The sequence below is a fragment of the Canis lupus genome, chromosome 9 (assembly GCF_048164855.1).
Source record: "Canis lupus baileyi chromosome 9, mCanLup2.hap1, whole genome shotgun sequence".
NCBI classification, from domain to species: domain Eukaryota; kingdom Metazoa; phylum Chordata; class Mammalia; order Carnivora; family Canidae; genus Canis; species Canis lupus.
In genome coordinates, this window is record NC_132846.1 from 67617020 (window position 1) to 67640960 (window position 23941).

The following is a 23941-nucleotide window of genomic DNA, read 5'->3' on the forward strand; positions in this document are numbered from 1 at the left end:
TTATTACTATAACTGAGGGTTTTTTTCGTGGATTATTAATCTCTTCCTGAGTTGTAATCCAAGGATTATTAGTCTTTTAACCATTTGCGATAATCAGCATATTGTAAAACCAGAAGAATGTTCAGTCAGAAGGAGTTCACTTGTTTCTAGCGTTTGATTGAAGCATTTATGATTGGAGGACCATGCTCTGCCTTCATTTCTGAGTCAGCAGACACATTTGGTCACTAACACTCTCTTCTTCTGACTTCCTGAATTGTCACTCGCTTCTGTCCCCCTCCTCTCTCACCCTGGCTTCTGTCCTTTGGAGTCCTTCTCTTTTATCTGATATTTAAAAGATGCTGTTGCTCAGATCTCTGTCTTGAGCTTTTTTCTACCTGTATACTCTCTCCCTGTTTGATTTCTTCTACCTGTTATGGCTTATTTAAATCTAAATGCTCATGGAGGGGTGCCTGGGTGGCTCAGTGGTTGAGCATCTCTGCCTTTGGCTCAGGTTGCAATCTCAGGGTCCTGGGATTGAGCCCTGCATTGGGTTCCACACAGGGGCGCTGCTTCTCCCTCTGCCTGTGTCTCTGCCTCTCTCTCTGTGTCTCTCATAAATAAATAAATAAACAAACAGACAAATAAATAAATAAATAAATAAAATCTTTTAAAAAATGCTAATGGATTCCCAATTTTTACTTCTTTTTTTCCCCCCAATTTTTACTTCTGATCTGTATCTCTAACCTAAACATTAGATTCATATGCCCAAATGCTTACTGGGAATCTATGGACCTTCTTTTCCATTCAACAAATACTTATTCATCACTTATTGTGCATTAGGCATTCTTTTAAGCATTGAGAATACAGCTAGGAAAAGATTTCAGGTAACTGATCCATTCATAATGTATCAAAGTGGAACTTCATCAATAAAACCTGTTGTCTAATTTGCCTTGACATAATAGGTACACTGCCAACTGTCCAACAGTCCTAGTTGATGACCCATGAGTTGTTGCAATTCTTCCATTTGTCCCATGTTTCAAATTTAGCCCATCAATAAGCTCTGTCAATCCTGTTTGTAAAATATCTCTCAATTTCATCCACTTCTCCCCATTTTCTTTTTTTTTAAAGATTTTATTTATTTATGAGAGAGAGAGAGAGAGGCAGGCACACAGGCAGAGGAAGAAGCAGGCTCCATGCAGGGATCCCAACATGGGATTCGATCCCAAGACTCCAGGATCACGCCCTGGGCTGAAGGTGGCGCTAAACCGCTGAGCCACCCGGGCTGCCCTCACTTCTCTCCATTTTCTTTGAAACCACAATGAGTCCAGAAAGACAACCATCTGCTCCCAGCCAGATGACCATTGTAGACTCCTGGCTTCCTTTCTTAGACTCTTTGGTCCATTTGCCTCAGCCTGGCAAGCAGACTACGTCAGTCCCTGATAATCACCTTTGGTGCCTTTCTCTTGGACTTGGGTTACAGTTCTTTATATCATATGCCCATGAGTTTTCCTGAGCAAGATGGCCCCTGGATACTTCTGCAAACTCATCTCATGTCATTCCTTCCTCATCTACTACTACCTTGAAGTCTCATGAATCTGTGGGCTGCTCTCTGAATATGCTTCAGCTCTTTCATACATGGAGATCTTCCCATGTGCCTTTCCCTCTACCTGGAATATTCTTCCTTCTTCTATTGGTTGTCTGGCCCCTTCTCAACCCTTTAAGTTATGTTTAATTATCTGTTCAGAGAGAGCTTCTTTGTACTATTTTTTTAACTCTGCCACAGTACTCCATTCTTGAAAAACTTATCACAACTTGTGATCATTTTATTGATTTTTTTGTTCATATTTTTTTTTCATTTCCTTCTCCTACTATGCTACAAGCGCACTGAAGGTAGACACCAGCTTCATTCCCCATGATGAATCCAATATCTCTTATGAAGAAGGTCCAAGATAAATATTCATACATTGAATGCATGATTATTTTGCCATCTGAAAGAGACAAAAGATACTTTTGCTCAAATTTAAGCAAATATTTTTAAGCATGTTATTGATTTTTTTCTGTATAAAAACATGAACAACAGCTGATTTAGTGCTAATGTTAACACTAACAAGATTATTCAAGTTAAACATAGAATAGTCTTCATCTAAATACACAGTCAGTAAAATATTAATGTTGTCTTTCTTCTAGACCACAGGGTCACACAAAGAGATGTTTAGGAAGCTTCGCTATATGGCTTCTGGGTTTGCATCTAATAGCATTTATCATCTGCTCATGCAACTTTGAATAAATCTTAACCACAAATTGTTTTGGAGCCCCTCCTCTGTGCCAGGGGGAAAAGTAAAACACCTGATCTCTTGGAAAAGCATCAGTCTGTGGAGAGAGACAATCAAAGAGTCAACTCAAGGAAGACAATGAGAATGTGGAAGCATTTGCTAAAGATACAGAGTAACATATCTTCTTGGATTGGATAGGTGAAATAAATCAAATTTTTCCTCTAATATAAGAAGAGGCTTCATAGTGGTGGTGGCATTTGGTTGAGCGGTTAGGGTGAAAATACTAGTAGAATGACAAAAAGGAAGAAAGTCAGTAAGAATAAGCACATGGCATTGCATTCTACTTCACAATTTGAGAAGCACGTTCCATGTCTTTTGTGATTCAACAATCCTCGAGATGATGGGGCAGGCATTATTACTGTTTTGCTATTGGTGTTATGGTTGTCTCCTTGCTTGTTTCTAACAGGGGATTAAGAAAGATAGAACCCACATGTTTTTCCCAAAGACACCTGTCTAATGGTAGGAAGAGGTCTTGAACCACAGCTTGTGAATTCGGACTTTTGAGCTCAGCTCTATGCTAGGCTGCCTTATGTACTTGAATTAAATGAGTGGCCCTAGATTCCTCCTTTTCATCCCACTAGCTTCATTCTCACCAGATTGAGAAGTCCCGCAGCGATGCATTTCCTGGTAGAAGGCTAGTCCTGACTCATCAAAACCTTCAACTGTCAAAAAGTTCCCCCAACTCTAAGGGGGAAAGTTTTCCCTTTTCAAACAGTCTCAAGAGCAGGGAAGATGTCCAGTCTCCTATCCTCTGGGTCCACTGGCACTATAGAATGGCACATGGACCCACTGTGTCACTGGCTATTTCACAAACCATGAACTTTAGCCCACTTTCTCTTCCAGAGCTCTGCATATCCCGAGAGAGTGCTTTCTCTGGAATGGAGTCATTTAAGGTGGTCAAGACTTCTCTCTCCTAATTAGCTAATAAACAAGTGTTGGCAAGATGGCTGCAGTTTAAAGTAGCACCTGGGGATCTCAGGAAGGAAACGTGAGCACAAGTATGCCCCCTAAGACTGCTCATTACTGCCATAACTCACGATTGAAGGAGGTCTTGGGTCTTGAACTAGAGTTTCTTGGGTCTTGAACTAGAGTTTCTTGTGGCAACTTAAGTGCTGGCTCAGGGAGGAGTTGACAACAGGGAAGATGACATGACAAAAAGAGGAGTGCCAAATGCTTCTGGGCAGGGGCACCTGGCTGGCTCAGTCAGTAGACCTTGGGACTCTTGATCTCAGGGTCATGAGTTCAAGCCCCACATTGGGCGCAGAGCCTACTTAAAACAAAACAAAATAAAAACCAAAATGATTCTGGGTGGATGAGAAGACCTATATTTCATAGTGCACTGTCTTACTAGAAGGGCCCCAGGAACTCTTTCAGTATACAAACCCTATCCCATGTATTACCCAATCCTTACTCCAACCAACCAACTGCCTCATAGGTACAAACATGCACCTACTTCTCATTACATTTCTGGGTGCTTAGAGCAAGGACAAGGGAAGGTAAGGGTATATAGGGCATGTTGATATCAATATAGCTTATTACCTAAATGACCAATTCTGGAAGGATAATATGGTGCAGGCCAGATAGGGGAGTTTGAGTGGATGAGTGGATGGATAATTGGAATTTCTATGCATAATGAAAGATCAGGCTCTTGGAGACCTCCTGTGTCCAGTGAGGCAGACAGGCACTGGCACCCCAGGTTCTCGGAGAGCCTGCCAGTATTCAGGGGCATCAAGTAGAGTCTGAGAAGATCATTACTCAAGTGATGGCTAAGATTTGACTTCACACCATTGCCTCTTCTGTTAGCATGACTGTCTCCTCCTTACATTGTCATTAACCCTCTGTTAATTTTGACCTTCAGTTCAAGTCAGCTATACACCATAGCTTTGTGCTAGTGGTGCTCAGAGGAATGAAAGCCACATGTTGGCGCTGACTCAGGGACTGAGGGAGGTGGTCAGGACATAGAGGCAAGCTGAATGATGGAAGAACCAGCATGGTTGATCAGTGATGAAGAGGAAGAAAGGCTGTGGGGATGTGGGCATCCAGTGCTCTTGACTAGATGGGAGCCATATTAGAAAAGATGTGAATGCTCCACTGAGCTGGCAGTTGGGCTCAAGCTAAGGATGCAGCCTGAAGGCAGGGACCAGGGAGATACTGAAGCCCTACTCCACAAAACTGGCCAAAAGGACTCTTCATGAATCACATCAGGCCCAGGCTAGCTCAGTGGGGTTTTAGATTCCACAATGGACTTGGGACTGAGTGGCAAGCGTATACTTGCAGTATGCCCCCAAGGATCCCAGGACATCTCCTCCCTGCTCTTCCTCAGCCTACCACCACCACAGTCTTCCCTTCCCTCCTGTTTGGTCTCCTGCTTTATCTGCCTGACCCTTCCGAGCTGGAGCTGTTGTTGCCTCTGAATCCAGGCAACCAACAGAGCAGCAGAAGAAAACGTGCGGATTCCTTCATGGCAATGGTAAATTGGGAAGAAAGATCCAGAAAGAAGTGTGTACGGTTTCCACCAACTCAGGAAAATAAGCAAATCTAACAAAAGGCCTAGCTCCCCAACTATCCGATACCTGTGTTCATTCATTCGTTCATTGCAACTCATTTTTGCATCTGGCCCCCACCCATCCTTCTCAGCAAACGACGACTGCTGTGCATTTCAGTTTAACCTGACATCTCAATGGAGCCATTTCTCTGGGGCTCTTTCCTCCTTCACCCCAAACCTCCATCTGTCCCTTTCCTCCTCTCTTTTCCTTCCCGATGGCAGTTTTTTATTTCAGAAGAAAACTTATGAAAATTGTTGAAACACGCACTACAAAGCGAAACCTTATTTTTTTTTAACATTCGGCAGAGAGCTCCCCCCCCAAAAAAGGCAGCCATGTCAAAGACACTGCCTCCCCCCTTTGACATTCATGCAGTGCTCAGAGTCAGCTGGGGTCTCGGCTCTGACAAATTTGCATCTCTTTGAATGTGACGCTTGAAAAAAGCCGGAGCCGCTAGATTAAATTTTTTTTTTTCCGTCCAGAAAATGAGAAAAGCCTCTATCTCTCTGCAGAGTCTACTGGGAAGATCTTTATTCTGATTCTTGTTAGAATTGTTTATCACCCTGACAGGCCAGACTCGGACGAGATAAAGGCTCCGCTCCATCACGGGGCCTGACAGTGGTAGGACATGCAGAAAAATGAAAGGAGCAGGAGAAAATATTATTAATAGATGCCGACTTGCTTTGCCTGCATGGCACGTCAGGGAAGGGAGAGGGGAGCCATAGCTTGATTGCAGGCCTATGAAGTTCTGTCCAAAAAAGAAGCTATTTTTCATTAAGTGATAGAAGGGCCCTTTTCATGTTCTTTCCTGAGGAGCTGATAACTTATGCAGTTTATTCTAACCCTGCTGATTTCTGTCAGGGGAAGAAAACCCCTGAAAGATGGCTCTGACTTGTCCTTTTCAGGAAAGGAGGCTGGTTTGACAGACACACACAGGCAAAGTCAGAAGCCCTGGCCTGGACAGGCCTGTGGCCCTGGCTGCTACTTGGGTGCGTGCTAGATGTTGGGAATCTAGGATGGATGGGGAAGGGGAAGGAAAGATGGAGTTCAGAGCCTCTTTGGCCTCATTGGGGGTCCTGTGTACAGAAATGCAGAATTTCCACACAGGCATCAGAGTAGATGACTCCCTAGAAATGAGCACGCGGTGCTCCCATTCATGGATCACCATCCTGCCACATCGCTGTTTACTATGGTGTCAGGCCTCTGGGGATGCTGTAATAATGTACTGCAGGCTGGGCAGCCTGAGCAACAGACTTGTATTTTCTTGGGGTGCTGGAAGCTGGGAGATCAAGATCAAGGTGTTGGCAGATTGGTTTCTCCAGAGGCCTCTCTCCTTGGTGTGCAAGTTTCTTCTCTGTGTGTGTACACCTTGGTGCCCATTCTTTTTATAAGGACACTGGTGCTTTTGAATAGAGCCCATCCATATGACCTGATTTTACCTTAATAATCTCCTTAAAGACCCCATCTCCAAAGACAATCACATTCTGAGATACTGGTGGTGAGGTCTTAGACATACAGTTCTGAAGGGGACCCAACGGAGTCCATACAATTGAGTCTATATGGTGATTTCCTCTATTTGAGCTTCTTTGGATTCATGTGGCAGAAGCTGAGGAGGATTTGATGCCCACAGTCCTGTTTTCTCTTAGGAAACGGGGAGTAGTATAGCTCTTTCTGGAGGATGGGCCCCTGGCACCAAGGAGAAGGCCCTTGTAAGGGTCTTAGTAGGGCAGCTGGCCTCTGATAGCACTTCTTTTTCTGATAGAACATACACGGGGGAGGAAGAGAAGCCATGGGCAGGGCTTTACTGGAGTGCCCAGGGCCTGGACTGAGGAACTGAGTGCCCCATGGTAGGCCATATAACACTCTATGGCTCTGTTTTCTCTCCTTCAGAAGTGATGGCACTTTAGTGGTTGCCCAAACTGAATGGGGATTGATTGAATGAGATGGGGGAAAGGCAGCAGCTCCTCACATTGGGCAGTGATTCGGATTTTTGTATTGATCCCTATTGTTAAGGGGTGGTCTGATGTGGCATGTTCCAGCCTGGTGACCATGCTCCCATGGGCATCCTGTGAGTCTGGATGTGTGGCCTTTGTCCAGACATGCACTAACCCAGAGTCTGGAAAGGATCTGTCTTCGGCAGCGTGGGAGAAAATGAATTCCTTTTGTGAGCTGAGCTCTGACCCTGAACCTCTTCTCTCCTACCTGACAGTCTGAAGACTGGCTGAGACCTCTGTGAAGATTCCACTGGGACATCCCACCAACACCAAGAAACTGCTGGAATTCATTCAACTTCACAGTTTGTTGTAGTGGGGGCTGGGGAAACCATCTTGGATAACCTACAGGTAAGTGATATGCTAAGGACATGCTGTCTCTGTGGGGTCTGGAACATTTGGAGAAGACAATGGCCTTGGGCATCAGGGAATAGAGTTTGGCATAGAATAACACTCCTACTTTATGTCATTTGCTACCTTAGACCATGACTTAACTCTTTTGAGCTTCAGTGTCCTTGTGTCTTAGTGGAAATTACAATACTAGACAGAGTTGGATTCAATAAAAGATCTTCATTGCTTGGCATAACCACTAAAGTACTGTAAGTACTCAGTTTATATTAGTTATCATGCTGCTATTGCTATTGATGATGATGATGATGACGATGATGGTGATGACAGAGATGGTTATTTGCTAGAAAATCAGTAAGCACACACCACTTATCATGTGCCAGGCACTGTCCTTGGTCTTTTCAACCTTACATTGATCTAATTCCCACAGAAACCCTAAGGAGGCATCACTATTATCCCCTTTTGAAGAGGAGGACCTTGATGTTCAAAAAAATTCCATATCTTGTCCAGGGTTACAAAACCAGCCAGAGACTGTATGCTTGGCTGGGATGATGGGAGTGCTGGTTGGTGAGTTGGGCAGGGTCTTTTACCCTACCACATGAATTACAGAAAATTATTGCCAAGTGACCTGAGAAGAGAGGTAGGATCCAAGAAGTATATGCTTACTTAGGGGTTGGTTGGAACTCTAGGCTTGGGGGGACATACCACAGGCTGAATCATGTAGGCAGATAAAAGTCATTTCAGCTCTCACAGATCTAATAGCTAGTAGATGAGCAAGACTATCAAAAAAGCACTGGAGGATCCCATGTGTGAAGGATCCCAGTAATGGCATGGATAGATCACATGGTTACTGCAGGGGTTAATCCCGGACAGAAGTCTCTTGCTTCTCCTTCAAGGAACAAGTTAAAAGTCCACCCTCCCACCCCACCATAAAGCATCCCTTACTTTCCTGGCATAGGAAACTGCCTATCTTCCACAGAAACTAAGCATTTGCAATGCATTTGCAGGTGTCATAGCACAATGTGATCATATATTGATTTGTGTGTCTTTTCTCCTTGACTTTCCCACTGGACTGATGAGAATCTGCAGCACCCAGGGCTCTTTCTGACACCAAGATGGTGTTCAATGAATGTTTGTGAATAGAACCATGGAAAATAAATAGTCTGTGAATCCTAAATACATTGAATATGAGTCCTAAATCTGTAGGGAGAAAAGAAGCATGATATTAAAAGAGAGTAGATGTTTAATTCTGAGAAATGAATTTTGGAAATAACAATGATGATAAAATTAATATCTCAGGATTACATTTCATTTAAGTCAACATATACATATCCCATGCCAGGCACTAGGGTGGTAGGGGAAGAGGGGTGAGATGCAAGGATATACGGCACAGGAGCTCAGTCCTGAGGGAGCTTCTTTCTCAAGGCAAAGCAGCTATAGAGTTACTTTTTTTGTCTCTGAGTAACCCAAGGAAGAGGGTGAGGCTTATAAATAGCAGGATGGGAGACTCAGAAGTTAGCCTTTGGGTCATGGGAATGGAGATTTAAAGGATGAATGGAGTTGATCTAGGCCATCAAGAGGACAAGAGTATTCCATGAAGAAAAAATATTTGAGTGAAGATGAGCTGAGACAACCATCATGGTGCTAGAGTGAGCTTTGGGCTTGGTATTAGGAGACACATATCCCAATTGTGGCTTTCCCCTTTCTTCAGTGTAGCTCAGTTGAAGTTCATATTCTATTCTCCAAAATGAGAGTGCAAGTAGATAGATGAAGGACTTTTTCTCAGCCAGGTGAGTCAGGTAATCCATGGGTTGCCTGTCTTTGATGGATTGATCATGAAGTCCACTCAGAACTGACTACTTTCCTTCAGACACAATGTGGTGTGGTGAAAAAGCTTTGTTGCTGGGGTAAGGGCTGTTTTCTAATTTTAACTTCTTTACTTAGGGCCAGTTCTGTTTAGTTTAACCAGCATAAACATGGTGCTCACTAGGAGCCAGGCATTGGGTAACATGGACACATTTGAGTTGAAAGGGGGTGCTACTCATAAGGATGTTAAAATAACAGATTTAATTAAAGAAGAACTGTAGTGGGCATGCACGAATGTGGGTTGCTCCAGTTGCATATCATATTAAACACTTAACAATAGAGCTGAGTAAGCACATTTCACTTCTCTCTCAAAGAGCCTATAGTCTAATTGGAGAGATGGTCACATTTATTTCTTCTTCCTTTTATTCATTTCTTAGACATGTATTTACCCTCTTTGAGCCTCAGTTTCTGCATCTCTAAATTGGGGCTAATACTGATTTCATCTTCACAGGATTGCTCTGGATGCAGATGCTAATGGATACTCCTAAGGATAAAGCATATAAAGTTTGTGCACAGCAGTCGGTACTGAATGAGTATGCAATATATATGTATATGTATATATATATATACTTCCCAGAACAGTTTCTGACATAATGAAGATGGTCAATAAGTAATTTTTGGGTGAATAAATAAATAAAAATTTATGGCAGTTATTGTAATAACTGTCTACTGTGGGCCAGGCACTCAAGCGCTGTCCTGGGTCCTGAAGCAAATTTTGTATTGTGATTTAATAAGTATTATGATATAGATAAGCACAAGATTCTCTATGGGTGAGAAGAACACCTAAAGTGGCCTGAAGAGGAAGTCCAAGGATGGTTTCTGAAGAAGGAATGCCTGAGCTAGGAGTTAAAAATTAAAAGCAATAGCCAAGAGGTTGGGGTGGGGAAGACTGAGAGGAAAATGAGTGTGTTCCAGGTGAGGGACCAACATGGACAAAGGCACAGTGGTGTGGCACAGCAGAGTGTGTAAACTTAATGAAGCTGGGTCTTAAATGTGTGAATACTCAAAGAAGCTGCAGGTGCCACTGAAGAGGGTGTCAGACATCATTTATTGTAGGCCACATGAACCCTGAACCGATGGAGAACTGAGGCAAGGCTTTGAGAAGAATAATGAGGCTATACTTAAATCCTTTATCACCGTTGAGGCTTTCTTGTGTCTTCATCTTCTTCTATTCACATCCTCGCTTGCATTTGCACACGATATCATTTCTCTGTGAAACTGAGGCTGGTGGATGTGTCACTTAGGGTGCCTAGACCTCCCATAGCCAAGATATGGGCTGTAATTAGAGCTAAACCAGTCAGGCATGGGGTCCATGGATTTTGCATCTTAAGTGGAGTAAGACCATCCAGAAAAAAGCAGCTGGTGTGTGTTCGTCTTGGGGGAGGTACTTGGATTGTCTATCACCTCCTACTGCCCAGATTCTTGGGGCCCATGACTTCCTCCTGCAGCGCCAGCAACTCAGGATCTTACAGTCTCACGGACGATGTGGCTGTGATCTGCTGTCACCCTCAGGCTCCACTTGCCTTTCAGTGTTCTGTAAATCCCTCCCCATGGCAGAACATAGCCAGAGCTGGGTGATCAAAGAGACTAGGGGGTGGAGTTGCCAAGTTTCCAGCCCCTGCAATAGAGGAGAATACAGAGGAACAGGGGTGTGGCTGAGACAATGCAGATGCATAGCATACTGTCTGCCCCACAGGAGCATTACAGTGTTAATCACAAACACTCTGGGTAAAAGCCGATGAGGTGCAGAACCAGGTGATCAAGCCGGTCAGGCACTTACCACTGCCGTGTAGATTCTCTTAACATAAAGCTTCTTTCCATCTTACTCAACTTTCTATTCTGATGCTAGGCTCCCAAAATAAGTATTCCACAAATATTTGTTGACGACCTGATGGGTCCCTTTTGTTCCTATGATGGCTAGAACTGGAAGTTAAAAACCTTTACATTGTTAATTCCTGTATGTGGTCCAAAGACCTTCCTAATGTACAAATATTCTTCAGTGGCTACAGTGTTTTCTAGGAAGCCCCAAACCTCATAGGCTTGTGCCTGTGTGAACTGGCATGCGCCAACTTTACTTAGGACAGATAGACTGCGGAAACAAATGAACACCAAAGTGTAATGCCTCAAATATAATAACCTCCAAGGCAGGTATATCTGGTCAGCAGGCACCCTTCCTCCATGCAGTGGCTCAGGAGACCAAGCTCTTTCAATCTGTGGCTTCTCCAGTATTAGTATCTTGCCATCATTTGCCAGGAGAGGACGAGAGTGTTAGGTAGACTCATTGCTTCTTAGGAAACTCTGCAGAAGTAGGTGACACACACCACTCAGGCTTAGTCCACTGGCAAGAACTCGTGTCATGGTTATCCCTCACTGCAAAGAGACTTCAGAAATGTGGAAGAGCTACACGAGCATGGGAAGAAAGGGAAACTGACTTTCAGTGACCAACTGTCTCCCTCACTGTGTGTGTGTTGTGTGTGTGTGTGAGAATGCGCATTGAGTTAAAATGGCAGAAATGACAAATAGAGTTAAAAAATCACTGCAATAATAATTATTTAATTTGCTGGACTTTTATAAGATATTCTTATTGCTGTTGCTTGAGGGGTTCTTTTTTCCCTAGTCAGGGCAAGAATATGATATTTTTGAGAACTTATTGTGAATTTTGCTTGTAATTCATGCACAATCATGCCATGGCTCCTTGAGGTAACTGTGAGCTAGGTTCTATCCCTTTGTCCTTTGCAGATGAAAGCATTGAGATGCAGAGAAGTTCTTTAACATTTCCAAGGTCTCAGAGCTGTGGAATTATAAAGAAGATCTGAACCTAAGTTTGCCTAATGCCCAAGTTTAGCCCAGTTCATTGAGCTCCTGGCTCCCAATGGGAGCTGGGAGGGTCTTTGTGATCAAGATGCCATGAAATACCCTGAGTGACAAGGACACTCAGGAACATGTCCATTCATGGATCACATGGGAGGTTTGCATAGTCATTATAATGGAAGGTCTTCATTTTCACAATGAAAAGTGCTCAATTCCAGTTTTCTGCAAAAAGAAAAAATGTGGCTTTCCTAGATTATCTTTAAAATAATACTTTTGATAAAGGACATGAGCAAGAGAAATGTTTTTCTACTACTGGGGAAAATAATAATCAGGGCAGTGCAAGGGCAGCCAGAGCCTCTGCCAAACTTCATTGAGGGGGAGAGGGCAGGGTGGTAGGGCTGTGCAGGGGAGGGAGCCAGGGCCCTGTGAAGGAGTCAACCCTCTGCACCTCCAGCCGCAGTGGCCGTGAGTGGAAATGAGGCCCATTGTTGTCCCAGCTTTCAGCTTTCCAAGAGAATCTTCCAACCTAAATGTAAAATTCCAACTTGAAATATTGGATCACCTGGGGAAAAAAAAAATCAGGTCACACAAGTCACATCTGTGTGCTGAATTCAGCACCCAGGACAGCAGGATCCTGACCTGCTTTGGGGGACACTTTTGGCCAGCGGTCTGCACTGCGGGATTGCGTTCAACACCGCAGCCTCTGCTTTTTGTGCTACAGACAAAGCCGCTGCACTGCCAAGGACATGCATTTCTCCAGCGCCTGTTTGGCACATTGCAGGCAAGCACGGGGCACGTCTAACTGCCCGCACTCAGCCAAACCAAAGGACAAAGGCAGCGAGGCTCTCTCTGGACCTTGGGGGAAAACATAACAATCTCAAGCGGAAGACACGAATGTTCTCGCCTCAGTGTAATTAGGAGTAGCAAAGAAACTCAAACATGTGCCCCTTCTGCGTTGGCAATGGATATGAAAGAACTATATGAGGCGCAACACACAGGCTGTGTGTGTGTGCGTGAGCAGGCAGGCAGGCCTGTGCGCCCACATGCTGCCCACTGTGCTGTGCGCTGCTTGCAGCCCAAGTTTCAGGGTGATTTCTAACTTGAAGCTGAGGAGATGGGACATGATGTCTTTTTAAAAAATGTAACCAACCACAAACTTTGCTTGGTGTAATTTTAGCAGGGATGTGAGTTTGCCAAGGTGCAGTATGTCATTGTGCAGCTACTGTTTTGACAAAATAGTATATATGTGTGGTTGGGTCTGCGAGTATAAAGAAGACAAGCAAAAAAAAATTGGGATATATATATTTTTCAGGATGCGATACATGAAGGACAGTAAGTGTAAATCAGAAAGAGGTTGGTGAGGTTCACTGTTGTCACAGGTCTTCATGGAAGCTGTTTGTAAAGACACATCTAAATTCTCGGTTGATTATTGAAACACTCCTCATCAAATATCTCTGGAGTCTGTTCTGTGCTAGGCATCATGGGAGCCCTGATCATGTCTATATGCGTGGGACGTGTCCCCGTGCTCCAGGACCCACTGTCCACAGGAGACAGCCATGCGGATCTACGGGGAATTGCCCTGCAAGTCCATAAGCAGCCAGAGTGGCGGACACTGTTATTATTCTAATTCATGCAAAGCTCTTGGAGCAGGGCCTGGCATGTAGCAGCACGCTCAATAAATTAATAGGCACGGGGCAAGGTGTTTTGCACAAGCATTTCTCATTCTTCTAACAACCTCAGATTGGATCATATTATAAAGGAGGCAAAGCTTAGTAGAGAGGCAATATTGCAGAGTGATTAAAAGATGAAGGCCCAGCTCAGCCACTTACTACCTTGGTCATTTAATCGTTTTGTTTTTCAGGGTGCTTGACTGTGATTTAGAGATTATAATAATGCTATTGTTAGTTGTGGTGCAAAACCAACCACCACAGGCTTCAATAGCTAAACCAGAACCATTTATTATTGCTTGTGCATCTGTGGTTCAGCTGAGGTATGGCTGGGCTCAGCTGAGTGGTTCCAGTTTCAGCTGCAGTAGCTCTGTTTTCTTCTCACTGAAGCTCTGTGGCTGGGTGGGGTGGCTCTGCTCCACGTATTTCTCATCTTGCTTGGGCTAGTGGGCTTGTGAAGGCAGGTTCCTCTTGTGGCAATGGCAGAGATACAAAAGAGCAAGCTTCATTTTACAAGTATTTTTGGTGCCTTTGGTGACATCACAATGTTTGATGGAGCATTGGTCAAGTTGATTCACATATCCAAGCAGAGGTAGTCAGTGGAGAAGTGGACTCTGCCTCTTGGACATGGAGCAGGAGAAATAATACATATTTATTTTTTTCAAAGATTTTATTTATTTGGGAGACTGAGAGAGAGAGAGAGAGAGAGAGAGAGAATGAGCAGGGGATAGGGAGAAGCAGACTCCCTGCTAAGCAGGGAGCCCGATGAAGGGCTTTATCCCAGGACCCCGAGATCATGACCTGAGTGGAAGGCAGATGCTTAACCAACTGAGCCACTCAGGTGCCCTAATAATACACATTTTTGAGCAATAATCTAATTGACCAAGCTACCTACCTCATAGACTTGTTTTGAGAATTATATATAAAAAGCTATGTAACACAATGAAAAATTTAGTACACAATGAAGGACCAATGAAACCAGGTAATTTATCACTCATACCATTCTTTACTTGACAGATGATCCAACTGAGATTCAGAGAGGTTATGCAACTCCTCTGGGATCATATGGTAATAAGTGAAGAGCCATAATTCAGACCCTTATTGTCCAAGTTCCTCTCTTTCTGATGAAAACCCATGAAGCTGTCTGGCACTAGAAAATAGATTTTAAGGCCCCCAAAAGACAGAGTGTCCATGAATATTGGAGTTCACCTCATTTAGGAAAGAAGATCTCACATTTTGCAAGTTGAGAGACTAAAACAAGATGAGCAAATACCAAGTCCCAGGGGCAAGAGCACAGTGATGAATCACAGCAACTACTATTGTGCACTGAGGCCCCTGTGGTCCAGGTCACAGATCAGGAGACTAGGGGTGTGGGCCTTGAGGGAGAAGCACATCTTCCCTCTGCTCTGCCTGTTCAGACTCAGCTGCTTGACCCTTTGGGTGGAAGCTGGGAAATATGAGCTGGCTACGGGAGCCTCCTTTCTATATTCAATCAGACAGCAGGAAGGAAGAGGTTTCCTCTAGATTCCTTCATTTGCTAAGATTTATTTCCCCCCCTATGAGCTCTCTTTTCCTCCCCTGAGGATCTTGAATTTATAAGTATTGAATTTTTTAGAACTCTCTGAAAGTACTACATTAAATGCAGAAAAGGGTGATGGGCTCCCCAGGCACTTTGTAGTACTCTCTATCACGGCTCTTATATATTGACTTAAAGGATTTGCTTGTTGCATGTTGGAGTCCACCTCCTGCCCTCTCCTCATTCTGTCAGTTCTTCGATGGAGAGCTCCTTGTATCATTGGATCCACCACAAGGCCCTAACCAGGCCAGACATTCAGAAAAGATGGCTGAAAGAATGAGTGAATGTTAGATGAATAAAAAAAAAAATGATGAATGAATCAAAAAAACAATCAATCAAACAATCATATATCAATAGATAAGTGGGTGAATGAAGGAGTGAGTGGGTGACTGAGTTACATGGGTGTGTAGATGGGGGGCTTGAAAGAGTGATTGATGAAGTGACATGTTAAATTCTTCATTCTCTCCTAAGCCTCCCTTAAAAATCAGTCTTTGTCAACTATTGCGTTTTGGTCAAGCAGATCTGGTTACTTACATTCATCCCATTCCCATCAGCTTTAGCCTGTAGGAAGGAGGGACCCTGCATGTGCAGTAGTAAGGAGAGTCAGTAGTACAGCATTGAGCAGAATCATGAAATGTAAGACAATGGACTCCTGGTCTTTGTCTCACTGTTGACTATGTTGCTATTGTAGCAGGGAAGACAATTTAGGCATGATCTCTGACCTCATTCAGCTATGATCTCTCGTTTACCTGTCATGTAACCAAATGAAACCCATGGTCTCTATATTTAGGGGGATTTTTTAGGAAAATGCTACTGAGGGAGCACACGATAAATTGCCACATAATTCTAACAGGACCTTTAAGACCACTCTGTATCTCTGGGTCAACCGCTGCCACCTAAGCAAGGAGGCACATGGTACCACCACACAGTGACCCCAGGAAGATATATGTCTCCAGAGGAGTGCTCAACATGGCCTCGTCCATTCTCTGGGAGTGGACACTACCTAAATGATGCATCTCCCCTTCAACTTCTAGTAGAATTCTTGCTTGTCACGTTCTCTCTTCTACACATAGGCTACCTTGGACTCTCACTGACCTTTGTGTGGGCTACAGCCAGCTAGAGGGTAAACTCCACTTTGACTCATCTCTAGCTGTTCACAAGGCACAACTTTGGCTGACTATGAGGGTTATGATGAAAATAAGTCCATTCCAACCACATTGGCTTTGTCCAGGTCTCCAGGAACACATTCATAGAAAAAGTGATGGGGGATCATGAAAAAAAGAGATCATACAAGTAGACTCAAGGGTGACCAGGAACACATCTTGGAGAAGGAACCAGAAGTGGGCTATGACGAGTGAAAAGAACTTCAGAATGTAGAGCTTGGGAGAGATGGATGCATTTCAGAAGGCGGGACTCCTTGAGCGAAGTGTGCAAACACAGAATAAGATGTTTTGAAATGTGAGATCTTGAGGAGTCTAACACTACACCAGTTCACTTCCTGGACATGAGTGAACAGTCCAGAAACCACATAAGAAAGCATCAACTTGCACTTTGGTCCCATGTGACCTCCGGAACACCTAGGGAAACTTTGTAGGCTTATGAACCCAGTTGAGCTCCAGCAAAGGACTCAGTTATGCACATTATACACTGTTAGAATCTCTTTCACAATCCTTCTCATGGCCACTGGCATCCTCTCACCCCACAACATACCTGTCCTTTTCCTGTCCCTGGATTTTTCATTCTGATATAAGAATATCTTAATCATACTCTGACTGTTCCACCTATATCTATGGATGGATGGATGGATGGATGGATGGATGGATGGAGTCTTCTCTTCCTGAGAGATGAAGAATTAACTTTATATGTCTGCTTTCTCCAGAGTCTTTTAGCTAGTTGACTGGCTTAAGGTACCTTTTTAATGTCTCTGATGGCCAGGATATGGAATAGGAACTTAAACCATAAGAAATGCTAGGGACACAGTGACATCTGCATAGTTTGTCTAATACACAGAGGTTAAAGAAACTTCCTCCTTCTAAGTCCCCAACTCACTCTGTGTACACTGAATGTTGACATAGGAAAGTCATAGGAGATATGACCAGAAAGTTAAGCAAGGAACAGATTGCTGATGATTGAAATATAAACATGATTGAGATCTGGACCCAGTAAATTGCATATAAAGATGACATTTTGGAATAATGTCCTAAAATGATAGAGTCCAAGCATTTCCACATGGCTTCATGGTAAAGTCTGACCCAGTGCTGACTTGATACTTCATGCCTCATATCTTCCTTCTATTTTATTCTCACTTGAGCCATACAGAGATAGTCATCATTTTCTGAAAATGCTGAGAACTTCCATGACTCTGAGCTTTTGTGATGTTGTTCCCACTGCACGGATGATACCCTTTTCCACCATTGCCATCTGGCAAATCCATTAGACCAAACTGTAAACAATCACCCTAATAAAACATTGGCCACCATTAAAAAGCTCACTCTCTACTTGACATACTCTCTTTATACTTTGGTCAAGGCAATGATCCCAGAGTGCTTTAATTTGTGTAATGGTGTAATGCATCCCTTCTTTGCCTACTAGTTCATGAGCAACTAGACTCTATTGCCACATGTGCAACATTGCTGGCCCTCAGTAATGTTTACTGTCAGAATGGATGAATCAGTTCATGTACCAATGGAAGTCTAAGTGAGACAGTCAATTGATGAATGGAATGAGAAAATGGGGGAATAGATAGTGAACAAATGAGTGGGTCAATGCATGAGAAGATGAGTATGGCAACTGAACAAACAAATTAATGCATGAATCAGTTAGTGAGAGAAGATGAATACATCCAGGAGGGATCGAGGAGACTCCTGGATGCTGACAGATGCTGAGACAGTCCCTCTACACTGAATGAAATATGAAATAGAATCACACTATCCCTGTACAGTTACATCGACTTTTTGCTTCCTTCTTCATTGGATGACTGAGCCAAAAAGAGAAAGCAGAATGTTACGGAGTTCAAGGTGACTGACTTGGATTAACAATTATTGGTCATGATTAAAATGTGCTTCGGTGTCACTATTTTATATTTAAATAAGTAGTGAAATTTGTTTCTATTGGCTAGAGATATGGATTATATCAATTTTTCATTTCTTTTCTTATTTCCTTACAGGAGCTCACCAAAAGAAGCCATCCCAGAATAAAAATTTTCTCTTAAGGACACAGAAAGATCTGGAAAAATCTAAGAAACACCTTACAGACTTTTGTGATGTTGTCACAAGTGTGTACTTGTGGTTTTGTGAAGGCTTTAGACAGTGTCGTGAAAAGGGAGGAATTCTAATTAGTTTGAATTATCCTTACTTGCGCAAAAAAATCAGCACTAATTTCAAGTACCTGAGATACTTACTGGATGCTTGTAGCTTTGGGGGAAGTAGTACATGAAGAAGTATTAAGAATTATCATAAATATCAAGACATAACCCCATAGATATCAGAAATTATTTGGGGGGAAAAACCCTAAATCTATGCATATTTAATACAGAGTGCTAAGTTAAAAAAAAAAAAAAGCTTAAAAAATGTCTTTTGTGATGGAGGACTAGATTTACCATTCTCCACTTTCTTCCCACTGCAATGTGGGCTCAGAGCCAAAATGAAGAAAATATTTGAAACACTAGAGAAGCCTTTTTCTTTTTCATTTTCCTTTTTCCCTCAAACTGCATTATAGATCTACCTCTGCATCACTTCTAGGGAACATACCTAGATTTTTTTCTCACTCAGATGTCCCTCAGACCGAGAAAGCTCTAGTGGTATATGACAAGATGACTATAAAGTATTTTCTCAAACTGTAAAATAGAGTGTGTATGTGGAGAAGGCCCCTCCCTCCCCCATGGCTCCCACCTACACACACACATACCAGGCAACCTGATCTGGCACAGGTTTTGGTACATTCTGGAGATGCTAAAGTTGGCATTCACTGTGTCTTACCCCATAGAGAGAGGTGACGTTCACCATCTCACCACTAGACAGTACCTACAGAGAGCTGGTGGCCTGGGGCTAGCATCTATCCCTTAGATGTCCATGTTCTTTCAGGATGAGATTACAAAGCATATGAGCTTCAGTACAATCCTCTCATTCTATTAATTCTCTCAATTATATTATTTGTTGAGTTTAGACCCAGAGATACATAGTGACGAATCTCAGGGCACATAGATTGTTCAATAAGTGGCACAATTATTATTTGCTAAAATCATGTTGGTGTAACATCGACATGGCTAAACTAAGTAAGCAGGATTTAAGAGGTTTGCCATCAGCCTGTGTGTATTTTTAATAATAATACAATAAAAACTAAAATATGTGTGAAGATCACTTGAATTCTTTCAAGTATTTATTTATCCATTCATTTGAATATTTAATGAGCACCTCTTGTATGCTGGATCCTGTTGGAGGTGCTTGAGGACCTAAACAATGGAGAGTAAGGTGGATATAGTCTCTGCCCACAAGGATTTTGTTCTTCTGCCGGTGACTTCTGTTAGGATGTTGTCAGAAAGTTGAATTCTGTTTCCAAGGATTTTGTCCCTACTCTAAATGTCAAGAGGGAAGGGCTGGATCTTTGGGTGCTAAGAAGAGTGGAGGGTCCTTTCTTGACACCAAGATACTAGGCACTAGTATTTCATTTTGTTTCCTTTTGGTTAGAGATGGAGACGGGGAGCCTTGGGTGGTCTGTGCCAGTACAAGATGGCACGATGTTGTTTCTTAATCTCAACATGCATAGAAGGAAAGATAATGAATTGTTTAGTGTTTGGAATTTTATTTGTAATCACTCATTCCCTTAAGGTCACCTATGCTCATATTTTGCATTTTCCCAACAGACTGAAGTGAGGATCTAAATTGCTTTGAGCTGTCGGGTTGGGATTGCTAAGGGTAGATGATGTTAACTTCTACCATGTGCTGGGAAGTGAACTTGTAGGGAGTTTGACTTTGTGGATGACTGGAAGGATGGCTCTGACAAGAGAATGGGATGGTGGAAGGTGAGATCTCGGGCTAGGGGAGGATCACAGCATTGACAAGGAGGGTCTGGGTGGGGCATCACCTCAAGTGTATGTATGGAGCTTACTTGGGGGGACGTGGTGATTTCACAAGACTTGCTGACTTCCCATTGATCTGAGAAGCGGGGGAGGGGTTGGAAGAGGCTCACAGATGATACTGTCACCATTAACCAATTCGCCTTCTCAGGCTTGTACAGGAAAGAGAATAACATCAGAACAGGCAAGCTCTCCTCCCATTTCACTAATTAAACTTATGAGTGTCTCATTTTTGGACTGTCACAAGTGAGCCTGTACTTTCCTTAGGCTCCTCACAGAAGAGCCAGGTGTTTCCTAATCCAGGTATCTCTAATTATCACATATTCACTTAGAACCTCTTTATCTGAAGTGAAGTATAAAATAGAAATATATGAAATGATTGCTGAAACTGGAGAACTCTTGGAGGGGTTCTTTGAGAAAGATACAGACTATATGTCAACTTTAATGTTGCAAGTAAAGAATTGCCCTAATGTCCCCAAATGTTTTGATCAGTGTCACCTCATACAACATTAAAAAAGGGTTATGGATTCCTATATAATAATACTTTTACTTTTGAGTAGTACTTCTTGAACAATATAATTAAGTTAACTTAAAGTTACTGGAAATCCAAAGTGTTCTAGGATTGGAAAGAGCTATCTTTAGGCTTCAGATTTTCCTCTTTATAAGAAAGTGAAGTACACCAGGTTCTTAGACTCCCAGAAGTTTACTTTCCTCACCTATGACATGTTGATAATGAGAGCAACTGCCTCCCTGGCCTGTGGTATACACCGAATGAAGCAACACATATAAATACGTAGCCCAGGACCTAACCAGAGGGATGATGGATCAACACTTAGTTCTAGAAGTGACAGGAAAGTATTTTCCATGCACAATTTTATTGGAACTAAATAAAAATAAAAATGATAATGCTTTTAGTACATATGGATTGAGGGCCACTTATAATTTTTTTTTCTTCTCTTTAAGCATTTGACCAGCCAGTGATTGAGAACTCCTGGCCTTAATATACCTTGCCAACATTAACTATAAGCTATCAATTTAAAAAAAAATTCCAGACATTTCTACTTACACTTTGAAGATGATGAGCATGTGAAGACTGAACTGTCAAACCACCTCTAGGGTCAACCTTGCCTTTAATGTAAAACTCAATTTTTATTTGGATTTTAAAATGTCTCCAATTATCCAGTCAATATTACATGCATATTCAAAGATTGGTTTTCATCTCATCTGGAGGTATACCTTCCAGGCCCGCTTTTTATCTATGTATTTGTACAAATACAAACGAAATTGGATCCATAAATTCCCCGTATCAGAATGAAATCACACTCCTGTGTGTTTCTATCACCTGGACAGCTTTGTTTGGGCTTCAGAGATAGGAACGACACTGGGTACTCCATTCTTCAGCGTTTCCACCTTGAACTTCGTTATGAAAAACAGAGTTTTCATTTAGAAATAGCCCAAACTTCCCACTTGTATGTCAGCCTAGGGGAAGTCAACTTAAAAAGGGTATTTAATAATACACAGAGTTGAAGGGGAAAATCCAGTTGAAGGACTTCATGCTGAAGCCTGCAGCATTTCTTAACATTTAAATTCTCAGATTGCGGTGCACTCTTCTCCCCAAGTCACACGGCCGTGGGTAATCACCATTAATCTTCCGTGTTCATAGCTTCCCTCCTTCCCTGAAATAGTACTTCACAGGGATAAACATGACACCCATTTTGCCTTCCGTTCATTTTTATTCACTTATTAACAGCAAAGAAAATGGCTACCATGGAGCAAGTTCTATGAGCTGGGCACCGGGCTAAGCAATTTACATGAATCACTGTGATTAATTTGGTAATCTGACAATATCTCTGGGATGTAGGGACTATTATTCCCTATTTAAGGGCAGGAAACTGAAGTTCAGAAAAGTGAAGACATGCATCTAGAGACACCCAGATTAGCAGCAGAAGTATGTATCTCCAGTTGGCCATGTGTGGATAATTTGAGGCATTTTAAAATCAAGAAAAAAAATTGAGTTTTGAATTAGAGGCAAGGTTGGCCAGTGATGCAGTTCCTATGGGTACAAACAAACTAATAATGACAGCAAATGGCCTTGAAAGACCAACAGCTGACAAAGGAACATGTAAGAAGGTAGGAGACATATTATAAGGGGATTTGTAGCAAAGGGATGCTAAGGTAACCCTCTTGAATACCACCTTCTGAGTGTGAGCAGGACCTGTGATTTGCTTTTAGTCAAAAGAAAACAACAGAAGTTATGGGATGCATTTTTTTTGTGATTACATTTTAAGGCTATATATCTATTTTGCTGACAGACACACCTCCCTTGCTGGCTTTGAAAAAGCAAGCTGCTGTGCTATAAGCAGCCTTTCAGCAGAGGATGGAAGCAAGGGACTGTGAGTGGCCTCAAGCAGATATTTAGGGGGAAACTGAGAGCTACAGTCCAACAACTGGCAGGATGCTGAATGCTGCCAACAATCACATAAGCTTGGAGGGACACCTTCTCCAGCCCTGCCTTGATGAGGCCACAGCTCCAAATGACAGCTCAGTAACAGTCTTGGAAGACCCTGAAGCAGAAGACCCAGTCAAGCTGTGCCTAGACTCCTGACCCACAGAAATTGTAAGGTGATAGATGTGTGTTGTTTTCGGTAGCTAAATATGTTGTAATTTGTTATGCAGCAGTATAGTTGACACAAACAGAATTGCTTGGTATTAAGATAATCTTTGAATCACAGAAGTGGTCAATATAATGGAGGCTATGTATTTAAAGATTTAAAAAAATTATTAGTTATCTAACTAACACGAGATCTCTTAGAACCATGTCACTGGATGTTTTAACTTCTTGGAGTTCATTATGGTCTTATGGGAAGAGCAGAAGACTTGGGGTGAAATTGTTTTCATGGAAGTCACGAAAGCTCAGTGGTCACATTACAGTATCCAACTTAGATGGGCACTGTGGGCCATCTTTGATGATCTTTGATCAAGTATCTCTGATGTTGTTGATCACTCCCTGTTGAAATATCTCCTCTCTCCTTTTCCATGAGAATCCTCACCAGTTTACCTTCTACTTCTCACCTTTCCATGAGAATCATCACCAGTTTACCTTCCACTACTCAGCTTTGTCTGTGATTTACCTCCTCTACCCACAGCTCACCCGTGCGTAGTCCCTATGGCCCTGCTTCTCTTCCCACACTGTGTGTTCATGGCATTCATGGTAACACATATGCTGACCCAGCCCAGATCCATGACCCCTGCCCTGAGCAATCTCCAGAGCTCCTAACTCAAAAACCTATTGGTTTTCTCATTTTGGATATTTTGTGGACACCTCAAACTCAACTTCTCAATTACTTATTTCAGTGAGTGATTCCTGACAGCCACAACTGACTACCCATCCAACCAGCCATTCAAGACAAAATATAGTAGTTGCTGTCAACTTTGCTTCTTGAAATAACCACCCACTAGATACTACTAATTTCATCTGTGAAATAATTCTCAACCCATTCTGGTCCATGATGACTACTGCAATGCTACATCCATTCAGAAGGATTACTATAATATTTTTCTTCACATGTGTTGCCTCCCTTAATTCACACCATACCATGCTGTCAATAATATGGCAAAATAGCGGAAGGATAGAAACACTTACTAGGAAATGCTCTTTGACTCTGCCTCTTTCATATTTTATTATAAGGGCCCATTGACTGTGAAGATGATGATGCATAAGTTCACAGCTTCTTCCAACATCCTTTTTTACTT

General features: G+C 42.6%; 1 long non-coding RNA gene across 1 annotated transcript; it reads left to right on the forward strand.

Annotated features, from left to right (window-relative positions):
* The first annotated feature begins 7063 nt into the window (after positions 1–7063).
* On the forward strand, positions 7064–18361 carry LOC140640454 (uncharacterized). The gene is made up of 3 exons (XR_012037180.1): positions 7064–7197; positions 9512–9593; positions 18281–18361. It is a non-coding gene; the product is annotated as an uncharacterized lncRNA (long non-coding RNA).
* Positions 18362–23941: the final 5580 nt, after the last annotated feature.